Here is a 17,491-nt window from a genome sequence, read left to right as displayed (position 1 = left end):
CATTAGTTATTATTCACAGGAGGTCTTAGGAATGTTTTTAAGGTGAAGGTAATTAGAAAACAATTGCTTCCATCTGGGCTTTTTACTTGATATCAGCTGCTAGAGGTTATATGGAAACAGGTTAGTGTTAACTAAGGGAAAGGTGAGGCCATCCTTTTGAGAAAATCTTACAAAACTTGTATAGCTGTTCTTGGATGCTGTTAAGAAGATGAAGAGAGGTTTAGCGATTTCGAGGTTTGTTTGAAATCCTGTGATCAGTATTAAATACTGTAATGAAGAAACATGGAAAGGGATGGTGGCGCATTTTCATTATGATATTTATAAAATCTTAAGGCTTCTGTTACGTGGAATCGCATGCCAATTATTGACATCTCTTCAGATTTTTAAAACACAATGTGTCAAATCAGTGTTAAACAGTGTATAGTACCAAGCTTTGTTCTTTACTCTTCAGGAGACCTGTAAGCTGTTTGTGTGCCAGAACAAGTAAAATGACATTACAGAGTTTTCTGAGTAAGTGGTAGGTAGATTGCTTTCTCCCAGCAGGTCCTGAAGGAAGAGCAAAATGTCTATCCTGTGCTGAGCAGAAAAAAGTTGTATCAAAATCTATTAAATACCATCAAGTGTCACCAAAATCTATGCTGTAGTATCGGATTAGAAATATTCATTTAATAGCCAGTGTCCTGATACGAATGGGGCTCAGCTACTTTTTACAAAGTGAGCTGAAAGGAGGTTGATAATGAATGCGTGAGTGGTCTGAATTAAGGTTAAAAGGAAAAGCCAGACAGCTACTTTAAGTCTAATGTGGCTCATCAGTGTGGGATTTTTTTTTTTTTTTTTTTTTTTTTCCCCCATTTTGTGGTTGGACAAAACCTCACTGCCTGGGACAGAAGAAGTAAGAGATGTAAGCCCCAATTAGAAGATATTGCATAAAAGATTGTAATGATATAGCATGAATGCAAGTTATTTCAGATGCTGGATCACTTTCATCATCTCTCTTCAGCAGATAACTTTTCTCATTCTGATCTTTGTACAGTTCCTCTTGTTAATACAGAGGACTCTGGGTGCCGTGGCTTTCTCGTTTGCTATTTTCAACTGTTTAAGGAAAGCTTCCTCAAAACTGGAGGAGGGGGAAATGCACTGTCTCTGATTATGATTTGACTTTAATTCTAATTTTGACAGTTCCCTTCTTGACAGCTTTTGTACATATTACTGGAAAAAAGATTACTGAATACTTCAAGTCTAGAGATTGAGCTGAGCTGGAGGAGAACTGTTGCATTCCCAAGTCTGTGGTCTGAGGTTTTTGTTATGGACTGCTCACATGAATTTAAAATCCTTTCTCCTCAGTCAGTGATTTTTCTCTCCCCTTTAGATTCTGCAATTTTGTATAGCTTTCCATCTCTTAATGCCACCTATCTGCTCTTACAAGTAAATATATGAACAACCATTGAAGGACCCTTCTGCTACCAAGGGAGCCACAGTTAGTGTGGTATACTGAGTTCCTTTCTAGCTGTAGCTTTGCGTATATCCATGCAACTACAAAACAGAATGTGACCCTGGATCTAAGTGTTGAAGAGAGTCCAATGAAAGCTGATACAGTGAGCATGCTGAGTATCAAGCAATCTTTTTTTGACTTCTAAAGTCTGGCATTTTTTTTTTCCTTGTGGCCATGTTATTTATGACACACTTTCCCTTACTGTTTTCCTGTTGGTTGGATACACATGGAAACATGGTATGGGAGAAAAATTGGTATCCCAGACATAAACAACCAAATTAACCATTGAGTTTTACCTTGTAGGTTAAGGATGATCCAACAGCCAAATCATCATCTATGTTCTTTAGTGCTACTGTATGTTTTTTGAACTGCACTGTAACTGTAGCTGGTTTGGAGACATAACACTATCTTGCTTTATACTAGCTAGAGTTATTATTAGTTAAAGAGCAAAAAGGCAAAAGTGATGGTGTCCTTTGACCTTTAAATTTCTTGATGGACTGTTATTTAGTAAAAAGGAATATGCTGAAAAGACTGTTTTACATTAACATGGACAACCACTGCACTGTCCTTTTCTGAGGCCCTGTTTCTAGTATCCTACCTTAGCATGCTGAAGCGTCCAAGTTCTTAAGGAAAAAGACAACCTGATATCAGAAAAGCATCTTCTGGAAATGGAGTCTTACTCATTCGAGATCTATCCCTGAAGTTTGTTATGTGCATTAACATGCTCATGGGAGCTAGAAGATAGCAAGATATGAGTTGGTCCTGTGCTCTATGCGCCTCCAGTCAAGAAGTAACAAAAAATATCTGCATTATTCCTATTGTTTGAATATTTATAAATGCGTAAAAGCTAGAGCCCATCTTCTGTAAGGTGAAATGATAATGTAATAAATGCCAGTGAGAATGCCTTGCCCAGAGGAAAAAAGAAAAGATAGCAGTCTAAATAATATTCAGGACTGTATATAAAACCTGAATCAGGCTTACAAATTTAAAACCCACTGAATAAAGTAAATATTTTCTTTAAAGCAGTTTTCTTTTTTTTTATTCTAGAAGCAGAATCATCTGGGACAAAAATGGGATTCAAAATTCGCATCATACTGTCTGGCTTACAGGGGCCTTCATATAATTGACTCTGATAGTCTTACTCAGTGGTACAGTTCATATAAGTAAATATGTAACAGCTCAGTCATAATGTAGATTGCAGGAAAGTTGTACTAATGTATTTCCACTCAGCTGCTTACTGCTACATACTACTACTTTCTAACCAAAAGAAGGAAAAAACAATTTTGTGAGTTTATGGTTTATAGTGTTCTCTTAAAAATTCATCAAGCTAAGAGGGAATAGTAGTCCCTTATCTTTGGAATCTTAAAAGGTTATAGAGCCTTCCACTAAACAAGAAAAAAACCCACCTTTTTGATATCTGGTTAAATTAATGCTGTGCAGATTGTAGATGTCACTAGTGTCTCTATAGTGCTGGCCTTCTCTGAAAGGTAGTTTTATTTAGTAAACATTTTTAATGAAGTGCTACTAGATCAGATATGATCTGCTTATGAGTAAAAAGTCTTCAGTTGAGAGAAGAATGTTCTAAATAACACTTGTGACTCCCTGGTCCTAGGTTTAGGGAATGTAAGCTTTATTAGACATCAGAGCTGGATCAAAATTTTGCTACTTCAGCCTCGCTACCTGTGGCCGTCTGGAAGCTTCACTTTGCCACAGGCGATGGGGTAGCAAAGTAGAGACTGCTGCACGCAGCAGGGACTGCCCTCTAGGCCTTTTGGGGAGTTCTGCTGCTCTGGAGAGTCCTTCTGCTGGCAAGCTGAACTGGAGAAGGGTTAGTTAGTATAACACTAGGAAACAGAAACCATGTTCACTGGGATGGGTGGCCTGCAAGCTCTTGTTTTTAGTGCAACTGTGAGACTTTGTAACTGGAACTTGGGCATTCTTGTCCTAAGGTGCAAGTATCCTTGTGGATTGAAGAAAAGTTTTTCTTGTTGAGTTTCTCCTCTACCCCCCACCCCACTTTGTGCCTTTAAATATTCCTTTAGAACTGATTATATGATCTTTATTAACACATAACCAGATAAGTCGGATTCTATCCAGAAGGCAGTAGTGGTAAAAACCAGCCAATTAATTGAAAGAAGAATGTGCTTTCCTCTAGGTATTCCTGAAGTAGAAAGTGTAGAAATAGTACTAACTGAAATAAATGAATTAATAAATTTTAGCGTGTTTTTGAAGTTTCATTTGGATAGAAATTTCAACTTCTGTGTAACGAGAACATGGAAAATCCAAATTGCTTCATTCAGCACATTCTGGTGTGGTTCCATGGTTTCTAGCTAATACACTCATGAGCAGATTGACTGATTTGGTCTAATGTTTGGATCATTCTGTGGTAAAGAATGTGTACTGATGGAGAGAGTGAGTGCCGATCCATTCTTAAGCTCTGTCAAAGAGCAGCATTTTCTTGCTCACTTGAATTGTTAATGTTGCTTTATTTTAAGCAAGAAAATTTTACCATAACACAATGACTGCCGGCATTCCATTCCTGTGCAGAATCACAGCAACCAGTGCCTGGTATAAATGTGCATAAGACAGTGAGAGTTTTGTAGGTAGCTTGGACATCTCCCTTCCCGGCAGTCTAACAAAGAATTTCTTTTTCTGTTGCAGTTGAAACATCAGGTGAATAAATGAACTGTCCTGCTGTATCAGATACTTTTGAGGGGAAGAAAGGTAAGCTGTTTTTTTGAAGCAGGCATAACTTAAACTGATTAGACTAAGGCCCCGTGTTTCAATGAGTCTCCTGGAGACTTACTGCCAACACAATGATAAACACTTTGATCTTCAGAAGAGTAGGGGCGTGTGTGTGTGTGTGTGTTTTTTTTTTTTTTTAATGCCGAGGACAATAGACTCTGCCAATTGCTTTACTGGTTACGATAACTATAGCCTATACCTTAGAACAGTTTTTCTTCTACCTTTTCATCATCTCCCCCAAACAATTAGAGCTATTTTTCCTTCTCTAAACAAGCCTCTGTGAAGATGCTCCTATGAAGGTGATGCAATGTGGTAGATCCTGACCGCTTGCCTTACTTATAACTTGCTTGTATGAAAGCTTTCATGAGTCATACTCCCCAGTTATATTGTTTAAATCTAGAGAAGGGCAATTGGTAGAAATCAAACATTGGTAATATACAAGAGCCTTTATTCAGAATAATCTCTTGAAGATTCAGTGTCTAGAAAATTTATGGATTGCCTTTTAAGAAATAAAAGGTGGTATAAGCAGCTGAATTTGCTAGCTGAGAAAGGTTTTCTCTTGCTGTTAATTCTACCAGGAAGAAGAATCCACAGTAGGCCACCATGCAGGAAATAATTTGAGATTCATTGTTCTTATTATTTTTCCTATTAAATATTTCAATATTTAATTAAATATATATAAAATTATAAATGTATTCCTATTAAATATTGAAACTGTCACAGAAAACTTCTTTCACATGTTAACCATTAGCTTGAAGAGCCATATTCTTTAGGCACTATGAATCTTCAGTTCTTTTCAAAACAGTCTTTTCAATTGGAAGGATTAAGGTTGCATTAGCAAGGCAGAGGTAGGGGTCTGTAGGTGGACAGTTAAGTTGTTCTGCAAGGCAGAACCCGTAAGCAAAATTTTTTTCTAGAAGGAATTGAATCTTGGCCTTACATGCTTGGACTGTGATTTAATTGGGAGGCTGTTATATTGAGGTCCTTCTATTATGTCTTTTGATTTAAAAATAATAAAAAAAAGTTGTCTAACTTCTTGGAAGGGTGCCTGTGTTTGGCAGAGGGTTCTAAAGTCTGCTCCCAAGTGAATGAAGGGATCTGTCTTTTGATCTGGAGGAAACAGGAGTAAAACGTAAAACCTTCTACCCTGCTCCAGCATTGCCAGAGTCTCTCTGCAGCGGTATTTGGAGTGTGCTCACTCCAGGAAGCTCCTTGTCAGTAAACTAGCTGTTTTGAATTTTTTTTTTTTTTTTTTTTTTTTTTTGAGATATGTACCTGTCCCTATGGATTATATGTGAGAACAGGTGCCTCCTTTCCCCCATAACAGAAAGTAGAAGGCAAAGAGTGTTTTATCAATTCAGTACTTGTGCTGTTCATAACAACTGACTAGAGAGGAGGACTCCAGAAACAAATTGAGGGTCATGGAGGATAACAACCAGAATGAGTTCATAGTGTGACGCTATTGCAAAAAGAAGCAAGTATAATTCTGCAGTATATGATCAGGAGTATTATTGGAAGATAACGGATATAATTACCCTGACTTGACGTTGCTGAGACTTCATCTAAACAAGTTTTAAATATTGCAATTTGAGATGCAGACAAGTTGAAGAGTCTCCAGAAAAGAGTAACAAAATGGCTTAGGAAACAATATTTTATAAGCATGACCTGTGAGCAAAGGCTGAAAGAAATAGGAATTCTTGTAAGCTTTTCTAAATAAGAGAATGACTGTGGTAAAAAACTTTTGACTAGGGAAAAGTAGTGTGTTATTTCGTGCTTGTAGGGTGTGTTCTTCTTGTTTTTGAGGTACTCATTAAAGGGATCTCTGAACATTTCTTTTGTCCAAGGATATGATATTCACAGAACAAGGAGAACTTCTGATAAACGTGAGAGCAGCATGTTTTTTCAAGTGCACATTTGTCCATCACTGGAGTTATCTGGCATTTGATTGAAGTATCTAAAAATTATATTATAAAGACCTGAATAATTAAAAAGTCAGGATTTACATTGTGTCTTACAACATAAGCTATATTTGTCTGAATGCAGAAACAGTCTTCTGATTTTATTTATTTATTTTCATTCTGCTTCTTGCATTAGGAACTAACTTTGCTTAATAAATGTTAATTAACTTACTGTGGCCTCATATAGTCAAAATAACTGAGTGTGATTTTCTCAAGCTGACAAGTTCTGACTTTAAAGTTGGTAGGCTGTATCTGAAGCCAGACTTACCTTCTGTTTATGATGGTACAGCTAGAGCAGGATGAGAAATGGCGTTCCAGGTTTTCAATATCTTGAGGAATTTCATGATGTCTTCCCACACTGGAATAGAAGTTACGTTCTTTTCAGAGTATTTTGGGCTCTTTTGTTTGTTTCTTTGTTAAAAGATTAAGACTATTTTCACTTAGCCGAGGATTTTGGTGGTTGGAACATGTCTTTGAAAGAGAGAGAACCTAGAGTCAGATCCTTGTATCCTCCTTCTACATAAGTTTCCCTACAGCTAATTTGGCCACATGGAGGTGGGAGGAAGGAATAAAGCCTTTTTTTTTCCTTCTCTCTCAAAGTTGTTGTTCTTATTAATGTTTCTAAAACCAAACAAATCAAAACAAAAAAAAAGACTGATTGGCATTTGGCATTTCCCTACAGAAACTTTTCTGATTTAAAACATTCCTAACCATTCTAGCTGCAGTCTTCCAAAGGCTTTGGCAGAGCAAGGATCAGGACTTCTCTAATCTAGTCCCAGCTGCTAGATTTTGGTTGACTATCAAGATTCTTCTTCCCCCTTTGAGACTTAAAATCTTTTCTTAAACACATGAGGGGTTGATCATCTGCTTGCCTGAGAACTCTTCAGTTCTAGGCTCCCTGTTGCTGTTTGATCAGCAGGGATGATACAAGCCTCCTTGCTACAGATTGGCTTCCATCAGTGCATCCACCTATTTTTCCCTGAAACTATGTGAAGAAGGAGAAATGATCCATAGCCAGTATAGTCTTTGTTTCTTCCTGCTGCTATGTTTCTGTTCACACACAGGCTTTTCAATTTTACGAAGCCAGCTTTACCTGAAAGCTTAAATGTAGTTGCATCCTTCTGGGTAATGTAGACAATTTCTGTGCCAATTGCATTTTTAAAGAAAAAGATTATAGTATTCACTCTGCTGCTAGCTTTCTTTGCCTATGAATCCCGTTGCTCAAGTAATGGGATTAAACATTGTAAAACACTAGCCAGACCAGTTCTTTATAATTCTATAAATGGACAGAATAACTCCTTCATTATTTTTGCCAGAGAAAAAAGTAAAATGTTAATAGGTGGGCCTCTACCAATACACCTTATTTTACTTTGGCAAATGCTGCTGGGGGACCTAGTTCAGTATCTGTCATACTTAACTCCAGCAAATGTGTTTCTCCATCTCAAGTCTGTACAATACCTTCCCTTAACACTGGAATCTGTTCTTTAAAATCCATCTCTAGTATCCCACTGAGCTGTCCATACCAGTTTAACCAAAATTAAAAAATAGAGGGTAGGAACAAACTACTTAGCCATTCTGAAAAAGCTTACATTTGCAGAAGAGGGAGGTGGCTCCATGCTCAGGAAAACCTGAACTCAAGAGGCTGGGCTTTCTAGGATAAAATAGTTATTGCCCAAAGCAGAACTAAGATGACTGTTAACTGTTGTAACTGCTTGTTGGGTGTCACAAGTGGGGAAGGAAGAGGTGTTGCTTGTCTGTTGTTTCATTTTTGCTGTCAAGGGAGCCTTCCTTAGGGAGGGACTGAAGGGCTAATTCCCATTAATGTTGTTTAAATCAGCAGATGTTCCATATCATGCAATGAAGGAGGTGACAGACTGATCCTCCATGGTCCTGGCTACATCCATCCTATCTACTGATTACAGCTCCTGAAGGGAAGACTTAGTGCTACCACATCACTGGCTTTTTGAGCACCCTGCGATATTGCGATAGCCATAATCAGATCTTCCTCCTAATACTGGAGGAAGTATGTTCAGGAAAAACTCTCTAAACCTGAGACTTGTAGGAGCAGCTTGGAATATGTCAGTCTCAAGAGATTGTACCCAAAGGAAAGTCTCAGACTGGTGAACAGCTTCTCAGGGCAAAGGCTTGGCCGGCCAGTGTTCTAGCTGATTCTTGGGGCAACCTGGGAGGGACACCTAGCAGAAGATGCTTCTTTATTAGGGTCCTCTCTCTGTTCTAAACTTGGCCACAGATTTTATGGTTTCTAGTTGCTACTTCATTGATTTGCTCCAGTCCCACCTGCCAGGAGGGCCTGGATCACAGGTGGATGATTCTGCCTAGGGCCTGAGCTGCATGCTGCCTCTGTGTGGGGTTCTTGTGACTCATCACAGAATGACTGACTAGTGAATTTCCAGCTATAATACTTTGTATTTAATTTTCAATTACTAAGATATAAAACAAAGGTAAGAGTGACTCAAAATTAGTCATAAAAAAACAGATGAAAAACTCAAAGTACTTCAGTATATGAAAGAATAAAGCTAGATACAGAAAATGAGATGAAATGAGTAGTCAGATTATGATACTTGGGTAAGAGAGAGAATCTTGCTTGATTTTTAGGACTGGGTAAACTGGGAGGTGCTGTCCACCTGTGGAAGCTGTGTGGGAATTCCCTCAAGAGATTTGTGGTGTTGTAGAAATCAAAGACCAGTACTGTGAACAGTTCTGCAGTTAGGGCAGTTCTATCCCAGTATTATTCAGTATCTCCATGCACTAAACCTAGGACCAGGGAGCCACAAGTGTTATTTAAAACATTCCTTTTCCAACTGAAGACTTTTTACTCATAAGCAGATCACATCTGATGTGGAAACACCTAATTAAAAATGTTTTCTAAATTAAACTACCTTTCAGAGAAGGCCAGCACTATAGAGACACTAGTGATATCTACAATTTACACAGCATTATTTTAGCCAGATATCAAAAAATATTCAAGTGGTAACAGTTACAGAATATATAAACTGGTGGAATCACTACTGATGGAGATGTCAGTTACCTAGCACATGCTCCACTGTTAAGGTTAATCTGTTTGTATTATGTTAGAAATGGCTGGGAGATGCTGATGCTGTCAGACCTAAAACAAGCACCAACATGGTAATACCAGGATGTCTGGGTGCTTCTGTTAGTCAGGGAAAGCACCCTGTGAACTCCTCGGGGACTCCTGACCATGGAAGTGTGTTTGATGCAAGTATTATGGTCAGAACTATAGGTTTGGTTTATTGTCCTGAATTAGACTGCAGTGATCAGGTGCAGAACTCCTGATATCCCCAGATATCAGGTATCCCCAGATAACCCTGGCTATCTCATTTGTGTACCTTATTATTTCTTTTCTTGTTTTTTAATCATCCTTTTTGCCTGCCCTTGAACCTCCCCTTCTTTGCCCCCAGTCTCTTCCCAAGTAAACTAGGTCCAACAGGTGAAAAGTAATTAGGGGTGGACTGTTTTCCTACATACGTACCCAAATTTGGTATTTTCGATATTGTTACCTAGGTAATCTCAGTCTTCCATGGCTTCCATAGGCTTATTCAAGCACTGTTGGCCTTGTAAGATTCTACTCTCCCCCAGACTCCAACATGCTATTTTAACTACCTGAAGTTCTGCTGTTTCTCACATAAGTCCCATTTAACCACTTGTGAAAGCTAACTATCCATTATGGCACTATCTAACTTTTATTAGCTTCTCGCATTGTCTCTCTCATATGGCAGATTCTCATATTATGTCCAGTAGTTTTCCACATCCTTTCATTTAGCTTAACCTAAGGCTGGAGTCTAGTCAGCATCATAGTTGCTTGCAGACTGAACAACATGTGTCTTAAATGCAAGGCTTTGTATTAATGAGAAGCAGAGAATATAGGCTGTACAATTTTTCCATGCCTCTTTTGTGTGTCTTGGAAAGCAGTGCTACCAGGACTTGGAGATAATGTTGAACAATCAGCAGAACATGAGCTCCCAGTGAAATGCTTCCCTTGTCATAAAGCAAAAAGAGGATGTGATCCCTCTCTAAGAGCAAGTACAGTGCTGCTGTTTGTGTCACTAATTGAACTGAGGCCAGCACTTCAAAAGGGATGAGAAATTGGAAATGATTCAAGAAAGGACTATGAGTTTAAAGTCTGCAGACATAGGAAGGGACTAAATGAAGTTATTCTACTGACCAGAGTAAGAAATGATTTGAGGACTGTCTGCCACTTGTGGGCAGGAAAAAGATGCTTTTGATACTCTTCTTACTGCCTTTTGGCTTTGCCTAATCTGTATTTATGAGACTGTGCTTCTGGAAAGTGATGATTAGCAAATTCAGCAGGAAGGGTTTTTTAGGTGAGAATTCACTATGGGGGAAAAATGTGTCTGCAAACATGTTAGGCTGTTGGTTAGGTAGTCTTCAAACCAAGGCTGGGTTAGGCTTAAAGAAATGCTGCTGCTCAAATAGTCTGACTCAGGATCATCACATCTGTGACATGAAATTCCTGCAGAAGTCAGACATGATCCCAGTAGATGCTGTTTAAAATCTTTGGGTTCTAATTAAAGCTATATAATTGTTATAGGAAAAAATTTTAAAAAATTCAACCTGGGAATGCCTGGGGATACAGCCATAGCCCAATAAGGCCATGGGAAGTATTCGAGCCTGTGTCTGTAAAAACTAAGCCTGTGTTCTGAAAGGTGCTGAGCATCAACTCCGAATAAAATCAGTAAAATAGTGTGTGCAGGGCAGCACACAGCAATGAAGAGGAAGGATTAAAAGTCTAAGACTGTTGGAAGTATTAAAGAAAAGCAGCCATGGTGCAATTGAAAGAACAGTGAAGTGTATATAACTAGACTCCAGTGGAACTGGATTATAAACTAAGGTGGGCACTGGACATGTACTCAGAGGCTTGGGAGGGGCAGATCATTAGAAGCACTGCAAATGCCAGAAGAAAAGGTTAAAACATAAGAATGTCCTAATATCCTCTTACGGGGTCAGATACAAGAATGAAACTCTAGAATGGGAACTGTAGCTCCTGTATTGAATTCTCTATGTGAAAACTAATGGATTTTGAAAGACTTCTTAATTCTTTAAGGAAATTCTTTAACTTCTACTAATATTAGAAATTTGCTTGCTGAAATGGAAGGTGCTAGATAGAAATGCATGTGCTACAAATTTTTCTTCTCGTTAGAAAGCACTTTGAAAAGATCTGCATTTTCAAAGAGCAGCTGTCTTTATAGTCTATTTTCTTACTATCAACTTTTCTAAATCATGAGGGATATAACCATAACTGTTAACCTGATTTAGCCAAATTAAAGTTAAATTACTCTTGAGTCTCTACCTGTACAAATGCATTCATCAATCATCTTCATGAGTTTGCAGCATCCTGAGATTTCAAGTAATTCTCATGTATTATGTAAGCATCTGCACATCTTAATGCCAACCATCTTTGGCACGACCCTGCCTAAAGGGCTCAAAGCTGTTCTGGGAGAGGGTGGAGTTGAGCTTTTCTCCTTCTAAGGCAGGACATACATACCCTTCTTCCTCCTTAGTGAAGTTCCTGTAACTATTTCAACCTCACAAAATCTGCCTTTCAAGCAATGCCTAAAAATTATAGAAGTGTAGTGCTTAAAATCTGAAGCCCATGGTTTTTTTCTACCCTTTGCGATACTTCAGGTGAATAAAGCCATCTGTTAAATGGTGGAAGCAACAGCACTATATTGAAGGTTTTGGGTCATTACTTGCTATTTGAAGCTACATGAATCTTCTGGCTGATATTTTTGTAACATATTATTTATTGTTTTTTGGCAGACTTTTCTGCCGGGCCTTTAGACCTGTCACAATCTAGCTAATCATTAAGAAGGCAGAGCTTATGCTGTTGGAGCAAACAGTAACCCAGCCAGCCCTATGCCTTGCTAGTCCTGGAGAAGCAGTATCAGCTGTCCATCTAACTGGAAGTCCTGGAGAATCGGTGCATAATTTTGTGCGATGACTGAAGTGTCTTAAACTTTGTGCCATAGCTTTGTAATTTAACTTCCATTTGTAGTCTGAAGCCTGTTACTTGTAGCACTACAACCTGAAACAGTGTAACCTTTCTCCTAAGATCCAGTGGCAGAGTTTTTCTGAAACCCCTGTGGCCCTGTTTTTACCTTGTTTTCATGCTGTTGCTCTTGTGCTGTTACTCTCATTGCCTTGCAACTGCAAACCTGCTTGTTGTTGTTATCTTGGGTTTCTCAGAGGAAGTGATTGCCACCAGTGTGGGAGTCACAACTTGTTCATCCCCCCCCTCTTCCTACGGCTTGTTTTGTAGCTTTTAGTTTATACTACAGGAAAGCAAGTTGTTGTGAATAACATAGCAAGTAAGTCACTTAAATAGCTGGTAAACATTATCCAGTAATATGTATGTACAAAGCGTAACAGTCAATCAACATGCAATATCTGCCCCATATTGCTGTTCTGCAATCAGTGCTAATAGCCTCATAAGCAGGAACAACCAAACAACCAATTTCAGTGGGTTCTAATGAAAACTATATGGTGGTTATAGAAAAAAATAAAAATCCTGCACTGGACAGGATGCTTGTCTGGGGAACCTTGTTGCATCTCTTCCTGGTGGCCAGCTGGGAGAGTCCCTCTCCCCAAGCCTGTCTCAACATCCTTTGTGCCACAGAAAATGTAGCGCAGGAATTTCTCCCATTCCAGTCCCAACCCTAGCTGTAATCCCATCCCACCTGTAAGTTTGAACATAGCCTTAACTTTGCTTATTGTGTGTCTTTGCTGTGAATGTCCATACTTCATAGCCCCAGTTTTCAAAAACATTCATCCTAGCAGTGTGAGTTTAGACAGTAAATCTGGCACTTCTCGATACCCACTGTTCCTAATGCTTTCTCTCTCTTAGGGGCACATAGTAGCCTTCTAACTAATCAAAACTTGCCATTAGCGTCTGGTGGTTCTCTCAGTCCTTTAAGCCCTGAATTTCTGGCAAGGTTTGGCAGTTAGTCCTTTTTGATACCTGATACTTTCTCAGATACTAAATGCTAGTGTTAACAATATTTTTATCCCTTCTTCTGCTAGCTCGTATTTGAACTCTTTGAACCTGTGAAGACTCAACATAACTTTCAACTTTGTAGGCTCTCATTTCCCAAGATTTAATCCTACTCTAAATCTAACCTTCTCCCCAGCATAAACTGGTGTGTGTCTTACGGTGAAAGTTCAGTTCCCTGTGCTTCCTCCAGCCCTTATTTTAGCCCTGTGAGCTTTTCAAGAGTCACCATTAATTTCAGCTTTCCAGCTATCCATTCACAACTTTAAACCTGCCTAAACTCTCTGGATTGTTGCCATAGGCTTTGTACCTGCTTTAACAGGAGTATTAACTACTTTACTGTTCTTCCACTGTTCATCACTTTAGCCCTTGAAATCTTTCAAGATCCATCACTAATTTCACCTTTTGGAGTTTATCCTTTCCTGAGCTCTGACCCCAATCACAGCCTAAACTGTTGTCATGAGACTCATATCTCCCTTAGAAGCAATTATATCCTACTACTTGTTTCTTCAGGCCCTTATTTTAGCTCTGTGAGCATTTCAAGGTCTGTCACTCAGCTGCATATATTCTCCTTTTTCAAACTCTGTCCCTAACCTAAACTCCATCTTAAAGCAATGCTGTGGAACTTGACTTACTTTACAGCTGGTGGCAGTGTGTTTACACTTCTGTCCCACAGCTGTCACTTAAATCCTGAATGCTTTCAACCTCCAGCATTTATTCTGTTTTGGTTCTCTGTTTTCCTGAAAGCTAACTCTAAACTAGCCCTCACAGGGCTAGTTAGTACTTGCCTTAAATGGGATGATGGCTCATTTAGCCCTGCTTCCTTCAACTTTCATTTTAGGAGCATTGCAGAGCTGAACTCAGTGCTGAATCTTCAATTGTTTGTAGAGCTAAAGTGAGTGCTATGGATAGGAGAGGCAGGTACAGCCTAGTATGTAGAATTTGGGGGTTAGGATTTGGAAGAAGAGAAACAGCAGAAGTGAAAATTTCTGAAATGCAGAAGTGCTGGATTTTTGAAGACCTACAAGGCTAAAATGAGATAAGTACAATACATATTCAGTGTAGCTTCTAACCTTACTAACTCTTTTTTCTATTCCATTTATTTGGAGTCTCGTCTGTTGTGATCTTAGACTCACTTCAGCTTAATAGGCTCTCCTTTCTTGAGCAATCTCTAACTATAGTCTAAACCATGACTGTTACGGTTTTATTTGTCTCTCATGCCAATCTTTTTTTATGATGTGCTGAAGTTTTCCTCTTCCCGTGTCTCCCTCCAATCCTTTGTCTTGGCCATGTGACTCTTCTGATATAATTTATAAATTATTAGAACTTGCTTTCACTAAGGTGGTTAGCTTCAGGGGTCTAGTGTGCTGCTGGGAGCAAACTGCATGCAAGTAGCAGGTCTGGAGTAAGTTAAGATGAATTTCAGCCTGTCCTAATATATCTCAGGTGCCTGCAGGAAGACTAGAAACCCTTTCCTATCTATAGATTTAGTCCTTTGCTTGATCCAGATTCCTGTTCTTTGCCTTCTCACAGCTCAGCAACTGCTTCCTTCCTTAAAACTAAGAGTCACATCCTTCATTTTCAGCAGAAGCATTTTTCAGGCTGCAGCAGTGAGTCTAGATTAACTGTACACTAAACTACTATCCAAATGTAGCTTTTTCTCACTTAGCACTGTCAGTACCAGTTGTCATCTGAGCTCTTCAGCCCTTGCTGTCCTGAATCCTGTTCCTAGCCTGGTGTGAGCCCTAGCCCACTGATGCCAACATGACTCTTTAGGTAGCCAGCCAAGTAACTTCTATCCAAAATAGAGGCCTAATTCAGTAATAATGCCAGGTTCACAGCCCCTCCTTGGCTGATAGTAGCCTTACTACTAATCAGTCCAGCTGCACCTGTCCTCATCCTAACCTTTGTTGTGCATATAGTAATGAGTTTAGTTCTTTACTTTGTTTTCTGGAACTGAAACCCCTCCCCTCTACTATCTAGCATAGCAATATCTAGCTCTTGCATTCTATGCTGTATGTATTTTGACAAATATGCTATGAAAAAAGCTAGTTCTTCATATCTTTGCATTTGTTTATACAAGTTATTTTCTTATTTTCAGAGAAATTTATTCTGAGATATCATTAGGTTTGTGAGACAGAAAATGGAAATTGAGCTTATAAGGGGTACAAATCATAACTAAATTTTAATTTAAAAGCATGTAGAAATAATGTATTTACACAAATAACTATAGTTTTCAAAAGCACACATCTCTATTCATAGAGAAGAGATCTTTTAAAGAAAACAATCATGTAATACAAATAAGGCTAATGAAAAGAGACAATTTTTTTTATATATATAGCTTATCCCTGTTACACTACATTTTCAGAACAAAAGGGAAAATGGTGTAACCCACCTCCTACCACCAATAAGACTAGATTTTTCTAAGAAGCTCCTCTCTTTAGGAGGAGCAGAGGGAGTACTTGGTGTGCTGTGCTGTCTTGAAAACTATGTTAACCTGCTATGATTTCTAAATGGCAGCTGTGCTCTTGGAAAATCTAGCTTTCATCCAAGTGAACCAGCATATGTGTAACGTACAGCCTTCCTCAGTGGACACACTGTGAACTTAGGAAAAAAGCTTGTGCACACTTGGTATTTTGTTCATATAGATGGTATTCAGTCTAAGCACACTTTCACTGGTACATCCAAAAGTACTTCTTAAGAGGGGAAGTTTCCAGGCAGCTGTTCAAGTATATTTCTTCCACTATTCGACTGTTGGAAGTTGTAAAATATTTAACCCTTCTGGTAATGAAGTGTATTTATAAAATATATTCCATTTTGGAAAAACTAAGATGGCTAACTTTGCAAAGGACTTGCTGTGAGTTAATTGCAATATCCTAGCTGTAGCTAGTAGAATTTAGCTAGGAAACGGGATGTTCTCAGGGTAGATTGGGAGCTGAAAATGCAGACTAGAATTCATTCTTTAAACAATTTGTTAATATAAGTGCTGTAATGGGAAGTCAGTTTTCAGATCTTGAATTTTCAGACTGAATGAGACCTTAGTGCACTTTAATCATTTACTGTTAGATTATACTAGTTCTGTAAGGAGTTTTCAATACATATTCTGTGAAGTGGTCATAACCTAGGCTAACTGCATACACATGGTTATCGTCAGCCCTGAACACTTACAAGGGAGATGAGAAGTGTAAAAGACGATGGGCCGTAGCTGTGTCTCCTGGACTGCTACCACGGTTCTGAGGGCTGAGGCCTTGCCAGCATCCTGACACCTTAAAAGACAGTCACCTTACTGGTGGCTAAGGACAATGATTTTGAGCTGCTCCGGCTACCTATGGGCTACTTTATTTGGTGATGTTAAACTAAGGACTTGCACTCAGCAGCTGTAAATCCTTGGAAGACTTTCTGCTGCAGGAGTCCTCTGCTATCCTGGGTTAAATTAGAGGCAGCATATCAAATTCCCTATAGAGTTTACTGCAGGAAAAGGAAGTCCTTTACTTGCCTTGGATTGAGATTAACAAGCAGCTACAAATGTATCTTGCCTGTCTATTGGTAAATTTTAAAGGGCATGAAACTAAAAAGCTTTGATTATATTCAAGAATAAAACTCTCTTGGCCAAGTTATTCTGCAGTTCTTTAATTTATAGCCTTATTTTACTTGTGTTTTTGAATCTGTCACTCGGCTTTTAATTTGAGAAGTTTTGAACATGGGTAGAAGCTTTGTTGCTGGCCCCTTGGAAAGGGAAGGACTTCTTATAAAAGCAGCATTTTTTTTAGCAGAAAATCTACAGCTAAGGTTCATTCTAGTCTGACCTTTCTTTAAACTCTGTATTCAGTAAAACTTGTTATTTTTGAGTTCAAAAAAATTGATAACCTTGCTTAGCCTTGCTCTACGCTATGCGATTTACCTTAATAAAATACTGTTTTGCCTTGAGCTTTCTGCTGACTGTGCTGGAAGGTTTATACTCCAAAAAGTTTGTCAGTGTCACATCTCTTATCTAGCTAGGTATAGCTGCCTATTTGTGTAACCGTCTGTATCATACTTATCACAGGAATTCTGCAAAATGTGCTGTCATAAAGATATCAGTGCAGGAATCCTGTGTTTCTGGTCTCGTTGCTGTGATCACGCCACACCTGTGTCAGGTGGCAGTGTACAGCTGGGAGTGTTGTGCTCCTCATGCTGAGGTGGGGCTGTGCTTCTAAGGAGAGGCGAAGAGTGAGCAGTAGACTGCAGAGACACAGTATTTGATTTCTG

General features: G+C 38.8%; 1 long non-coding RNA gene across 1 annotated transcript in view; it reads left to right on the top strand.

Annotated features, from left to right (window-relative positions):
• LOC135328512 (uncharacterized) overlaps positions 1 to 17,491 on the top strand; it is a 112,943-nt gene that overhangs the window by 6,016 nt on the left and 89,436 nt on the right. Inside the window, exon 2 of the long non-coding RNA XR_010389477.1 lies at positions 4,154 to 4,216. This is a non-coding gene — a long non-coding RNA (uncharacterized LOC135328512). The remainder of the gene's footprint in view (positions 1 to 4,153; positions 4,217 to 17,491) is intronic.

This window comes from Dromaius novaehollandiae, chromosome 5 (assembly GCF_036370855.1).
Source record: "Dromaius novaehollandiae isolate bDroNov1 chromosome 5, bDroNov1.hap1, whole genome shotgun sequence".
NCBI classification, from domain to species: Eukaryota; Metazoa; Chordata; class Aves; order Casuariiformes; family Dromaiidae; genus Dromaius; species Dromaius novaehollandiae.
The sequence above is the reverse complement of the archived record's forward strand: the minus strand, read 5'-3'. Positions and strand labels throughout refer to the sequence as shown.